Below are 6,837 nucleotides of genomic sequence, written 5' to 3' on the forward strand. Positions count from 1 at the left end.
TTTTTATTATTATTATGTTATGTTAATCACCATACATTATATAATCAGTTTTTGATATAGTGTTCCATGATTCATTGTTAGCTCCATGCAGAACGTGCCCTCTTTAATACCCATCACCAGGCTAACCCATCGCCCTCCCCTCCTCCCCTCTAGAACCCTCAGTTTGTTTTTCAGAGTCCATAGTCTCTCATGGTCCGTCTCTCCCTCCGAGTTCCCCCCCTTCATTCTTCCCCTCCTGCTATCTTCTTCTTCTTCTTTTTTTTTTGTTAACATATAATGTATTCTTTGTTTCAGAGGTGCAGATCTGTGATTCAACAGTCTTGCACAATTCACAGCACACACCGTAGCGCATACCCTCCCCAATGTCTATCACCCAGCCACCCCATCCCTCCCACCCCCCACCACTCCAGCAACCCCCAGTTTGTTTCCTGAGATTAAGAATTCCTCATATCAGTGAGGTCATATGATACTTGTCTTTCTCTGATTGACTTAATTCATTCAGCATAACACCCTCCAGTTCCATCCATGTTGTTGCAAATGACAAGATTTCATTCCTTTTGATGGCTGCATAATATTCCATTGTGTGTGTGCGTGCATATATATATATATATATATACCACATCTTCTTTATCCATTCATCTGTCGATGGACATCTTGGCTCTTTCCACAGTTTGGCTATTGTGCACATTGCTGCTATAAACATCGGGGTGCACATACCCCTTCGGATCCCTACATTTGTATATAAGTTCTTCAGTAAGTTAAAAGAGAAAAATAATCATATAATTTAATCCTTAAAAGGTATTTGATAAAATTTGGCAACTCTTCCTTTTCAAACATAGGAGTAGTTATGAAAAAAATCAATGGCGAATCATACCTTTAAGTGGCAAAACAGTATAGCTCCATCAGTGAAAATCAGGAACATGAACAAACATTTGTGGAACCAGGGTACTCAAAGTCCCCTTCCATGGCACCTCTCCTAGAATGTAAGTGTTATGTGTCCAGCGACTTTGCTTTAGAACCCCAGGTATTCTCAGCCCTCCCTGACTGCCTCTCAGCAAACACTCAGTGGACATTGGTCAGATGATCAAAACCATTAGGAACAAAGCAGGACTACCAGCTACTACCATAATACTCCACATTGTCTTGGAAGTTGTAACAGGAAGCCTAGGACAAGGAAGTGAGGGGCCTGGTATAACACTGGAAAAGCAAAGATAAAAACCATCTGTTTGTTGCTGATATTACTTTATAACCAGGAAGGCCAAGAGATTCTGAGAAGAAAAATGGATTAGAATCCATAAAATTCATGAAGCTCATAAGGTGGCTTATAAGTTGAATGTGCAAAATAACTGTTCTCTATTTCAGTAATAATTTCCTAGGAAAAGATATGGGGGGATTTTTTTCCATTCATAATAGCAACAGAATCTATTAAGTACTTGGAAGTAAACGTAACAAGATTAGAACCTATATGAGGGAAACATAAAAAAATCTTTTTGAGAGCCATAAAATAAGATTTGAGCAAAAGGAAATACACAGCATGTTCTTGACTGGGAAAAACATATAAAAATATCAATCCTTTAACCCATCATAAGAATAGAGAAATAGATCAGTAAAATGTATCGTCCCTAATATAAATATAATAGCATTCATATTGACAAAGGTATTATTTCAAACAAGTGGAAAATAATGGATTGTTTATTAAATGGTGCTGGCACAACTGGCCAGCCTCCTGGATGAAAATAAAATTGAATGCCTATCTTAGCACCATCTCCAAAAATAAATACCATGTGTATAATCTGGGAGCAGGGAAGACAACAAAACTGAAGATCCAAGTGTCCTTCGACTGATGAATGGATAAAGAAGAAGTGGTTTACATATACAATGGAATGTTGCTCAGCCATAAAAAAGAATAAAACTTTGCCATTCGTTCTTTGGATGGATCTAAAAAGTATTGTGCTAAGTGAAATAAGACAGAGAAAGACAAATACCATATGTGGAATTTTTTTAAAAGATTTTATTTATTTATTTGAGAGAGAGAATGAGATAGAGAGAGAGCATGAGAGGGGAAAGGGTCAGAGGGAGAAGGAGACTCCCCGCTGAGCAGGGAGCCCGATGTGGGACTCGATCCCGGGACTCCAGGATCATGACCTGAGTCGAAGGCAGTCGCTTAACCAACTGAGCCACCCAGGCGCCCCCATATGTGGAATTTAAAAAACAAAACAAATGGGGCAAAGGGAGAATAAAAGAGAGAGAGGCAAATCAAGAAACATGGTGGTTCCCAGAGGGGAGAGGGTGGGGGGATGGGTGAAATACGTGCCAGGGATGAAGGAGCGCACTTGCAGTGACGAGCACTGGGTATTGTATAGAACCTGGGTATTGTATTGAATCATTATATTGTACACCTGCAACTAATATTACACTGTATGTTAACTAATGGGAATTTAAATAAAAATTAAAAAAATAACAAATTTAGAAAATATTTTAAAAACACAGAACAAATTATTTATGATCTTGAGTATACAAAGAACACTTACACTTCAACAAAAAGGGATTAGTCAGCCCAATGAAAAAGTAGATTGTTTGCAGACTCATAAATCCAAATGACAACAAACATGAAAACTGCTCAAATTTGATGATACTCAGGGAAGTGCAAATTAAGATAACAATGAATTGATCCTTTTACCAGCAACCTGACAAAAAAATAAAGAAGACATATTGAATCTATCCCTCTTAGGGATATGGGATCAGAGTACTCTCAGATACTGCTGGTAGAAATGTTAGCATCAGACTTTGTAGAAAATAATCTGAGAAGAGCTAACAGTCCCTTTCCTGGGGACCTAGCCCATAGAAATAAAAGCCTTATGTTCTGTGAACTTTATTGTAGCATTGTTTATATTAGTAAAAATAAAACAAGTACAAAGTGAATGTTTATCAATAGGAAATTAGATACATCCTCCAAACCATGGAATATCATATAGCCTTTATAAAGGCTGACTTAGAAATATACCGATTGGCTTGGATGAATTTCCACGAGATATTAAGAAAAGCAAGATGGAGATAAGAGTGTTTAATTCTAGTTTTGTAAAACAATATATGTTTACAGGTATGTTTATTTTGTATGTTATGAAACATAAGGGAAAGACAGGATGACATCAATTAAGTCATCCACATCACTTACCCTGGGCCATGGCGTGAAAGAGGGGAAGGATGTAGTAGGGAAGAAGAAGGAGAATGAGAAGAGAAACAACCAAAAAGTTAAAGAAAAAGGACTGCGTTTTTCAAAAAGCATATATTTTTGTAAAATTGTAAGTGGGTGTTTTTGCAATTTTACATGGAGTCGATTCTTCTTATTTGCAGATTCTATATTTCCCAGTTTGCCTACTTAATAAAATGTATTCGTAATTCCAAATCAACCAACAGAAACATACATTAAGATGAGGTTGTGACCAGTTGATGAAAATGTGACCAGAGGCTTACAGGAACCTATGCCCATGTTTCTTTTAGAAGCAATGATTCAGGGGACGTCTGGGTGGTCAGTTAAGTGTCTGATTCTTGGTTCCTGCTCAGGTCATGATCTCAGGGTTGGGAGATCCAGCCCAGCATCAGGCTCTGTGCTGGGCATGGAGCCCGCTTAGGACTCTCTCCTTCTCTCTCTGCCCCACCCCCACTCCCTCTCTTCAAGAATGTGTCTAGCACACGTAACGGGATCTGACTTGTGTCTAGTACCCATGTTTTAAAAGATGAGGTAAGGGAGAAAAGATCTTACGTTTTCCATGCTGAAATCTGTGAGCGTTCTTAACAGCTATATTTACCTTGTTCACAGGCATCTTATTAAGTCTTCTGGTTAGTTCTGGGAATTTGTTGATTTCTTTGGATTGTATGCTCAATACAATGATGTCACCTTTTAGTCTCATCATTTCCAGCAGGTACTTCTGGTATTTTTTTATGCCTTTATATATTATCAATACTTTTTAAACAACAGGGAAAAAATGATGAAAATGAGCTTCCTTGTAATTTTTCTGGGTTGAAGAATAATACCTTTGGAGCACTGGTCACCAACTCAAATGCCTTTGGGGGCCAGGCACGTCATTTTGCCCAATCAAGTGTCCTGGGAGCGCCCTCTTGTGGAAGCTTCATGACAGGCATTGCAATTTTCAGTGTTGGCAATTAATACAGAATTTTTGAATCCAGTGTGTCAGCCAGATATAGTGGAAGGGCTGCCAGTTTATGGCCTCTACTCTAGAATCTTGCCACTGAGTATAGTGTTGACTTTTTTTAAACTTATTTTTTTCATTATCTTACCAGGTGAGCATTAATAGTTTTTCTGGTTGCCATAGCAACTGCAGGTATGTTGTATTCACCATTTATTCAAGTGTTAGTTGCAAATTTAAATGTGCTTAAAATAAAAATGAGAAATTATATGGATGAGACTGCCAGCTACACAGTGGAAATAATAGCTTCTGGTAAACTTTACTATTAGAAACACGTCTGCCTGGTTCACAACTCAGTATTAAAAAGAAAAAGATTGTTAATCGTTTCAGAAAGAAAAAAATGGCCTTTGTAAAGATTTTGGATTATTTTGATTCAATTTTTAGTTTCAGTTAAATTTTCTAATGTTCTCAGCAAAAGAAAAACAAATTAGATAAACGAAAGGATTAAGGAACTTCAAAAGTGATTAAAAAAAAAAAGTCACACAACCTAGAGGAATTTTCATCCTTTTGAAGTTGGCCGAATTTATGGAACTTAATTTTCTTGCAGATATACAGGGAAAAAAATTGTTTTTGAACTGCTCTGCTGGCTCATCTGCATAAAGTTACCTGGCTTAGCTGCAAGGTCCTTACTGATTCTTCTAAGAATAGTAAAAAACTTAAGGGCTTACAGGGCGAGGCATTGATGAGGAAGCAGGGCAAGTGAACCCTGACAGGTGTGTGCATCCTCTCTAATTAAGCTAGTTTCCACCGGTGTCACCTACCTGTTATTGTCCCCTGGTAATGTGAGCCATGTGGCCAGATTTCCCAATCCCTCAAGAGAAGTCAGAAGTCCACGCTTTTTATGTAAAATTGCCCAATTTTTAAACTACGCAGCAAATGTAATAGGTCAGTGAACTGGATTTGACCCTCAGATTAGTAGTTTGCAACCCCTAATCAAAGGATTAAAGTGTTCTCCTGGGGGGAGACGAACCATGAGAGACGATGGACTCTGAAAAACAAACTGAGAGTTCTAGAGGGGAGGGGGTTGGGGGGATGGGTTAGCCTGGTGACGGGTATTAAAGAGGGCACGTTCTGCGTGGAGCACTGGGTGTTAAGCACAAACAATGAATCATGGAACACTACATCAAAAACTAATGATGTAATGTATGGTGATTAACATAACAATAAAAAATTTTAAAAAATGTTCTCCTGGTAAGGGACTTAAGAGGTTAAGCATGCAGAAATCAGAAGCATGTTGATTTTTAGAATTTCACCTGTCATTCGTGGTCCAATGGTAGTGGACCATAATCTCTGTTTTTTATCCCCTTCTCCTCCATTTAGAAATGTAAAGATAGTCTGAATTTCACATGTCTTTTGAGAATGCAGCTTTTTGCCAAGCATTCTTACACATAGTTTATCAAAAAAAGCCAACACTCTTTTAATGTTGGTTCTATTATTTAATGTTTTAAAACTCAAGAAGTCAATTCCATTATGAATTTTCAAAAAGCCCACTCCCAAATTCAAAAATATAATGTTGTACTTCTGGGTCAGGAGTCGGTGGAGGGTATAGAGGGTTGACCACTCTAATGAGAAACATCTTCACCTGGCTCAGAGAGGCATGCAACAGAAGACAGTACACAGAGCCACGTTGTGCCAAAGCACTTAAGGATGGAAAACCTTTTGAAGTGAGTATAAAATTGATATTTCAGTATATACACATTTTGACTAACGGCTTACATAGAAAGTTCTGAGGATGGCCACAGAATTCAAGTTGCTCTGACAATCTGCGTTACACAGGAGGTCATCAACCTGTTCTAAATGGGTATCAGATTCTGGAGCAATCATTGCTAGCATTTCAGAGATAACATGCTGGATTCCCATGCAGCTTTATTTGTTTTTGTACAGAAAACATAGTGCACATGGAATCGCTCTCTCCTTTTCGGTAACTGGATTGATAGGAGGCTCTATCAGTCAGGGTTTTAGGAGATACTTAGGGAAGGTAGAAGAATGACAAAAGTATACGAGTACTCTCAACTCTTTCCCTCAAAGAAATAAACAAAATCTCTAAAAATTAAAGACAGAATATCGCACTCGCTTTGGCAGCATATATATTTAAATTGGAACGATACAGAATAGATTAGCATGCCCCCCGCAGAAGGATGACTCGCAAATTCATGAAGCGTTCTGTGTTTCTTCAACTGTGCTATTTTATTTTATTCCTTTTTCCCCTTTTTTACAGAGGAATAAAGGTCTAGAAATTAAAAAAAAAAGACAGCAGATAAAGGGTATTCAAGTACTATGCCATGCTTGTAATCTTATGATTTTTTTTTTCAATTTTATCCTGTATTCTTCAGGACTATTTGAGAGGTTTTAGCTTTTAAATTATCTAGTACAAGTATAATTCCAATATTAAACACCTAGTTGGTGGTGAAACTGTCATATCAGGTCCATGTTCTGTTAAAAAAAGTAAATCTGGGGCGCCTGGGTGGCTGAGTCGGTTAAGTGTCCGACTCTTGGTTTCAGCGCAGGTCATGATCTCAGGGTCGTGAGATTGAGCCCCACATTGGGCTCTGTGCTGGGCATGGGGCCTGCTTAAGATTTTCTCTCTCCCTCTCCCTGTGCCCCTACCCCCCCCAAAAATATAAGTAAA

The 6,837-nt window shown here is 38.2% G+C and overlaps 1 non-coding gene across 1 annotated transcript; it reads left to right on the forward strand.

Annotated features, from left to right (window-relative positions):
- Positions 1-6,278: 6,278 nt before the first annotated feature.
- On the forward strand, positions 6,279-6,381 carry LOC114208980 (U6 spliceosomal RNA). The gene has a single exon (XR_003609208.1). It is a non-coding gene; the product is annotated as a U6 spliceosomal RNA (small nuclear RNA).
- Positions 6,382-6,837: the final 456 nt, after the last annotated feature.

This window comes from Eumetopias jubatus, unplaced genomic scaffold, assembly GCF_037043125.1.
Source record: "Eumetopias jubatus isolate StellerSeaLion01/CBP00866 unplaced genomic scaffold, mEumJub1_p1.0 scaffold_7, whole genome shotgun sequence".
NCBI lineage: Eukaryota > Metazoa > Chordata > Mammalia > Carnivora > Otariidae > Eumetopias > Eumetopias jubatus.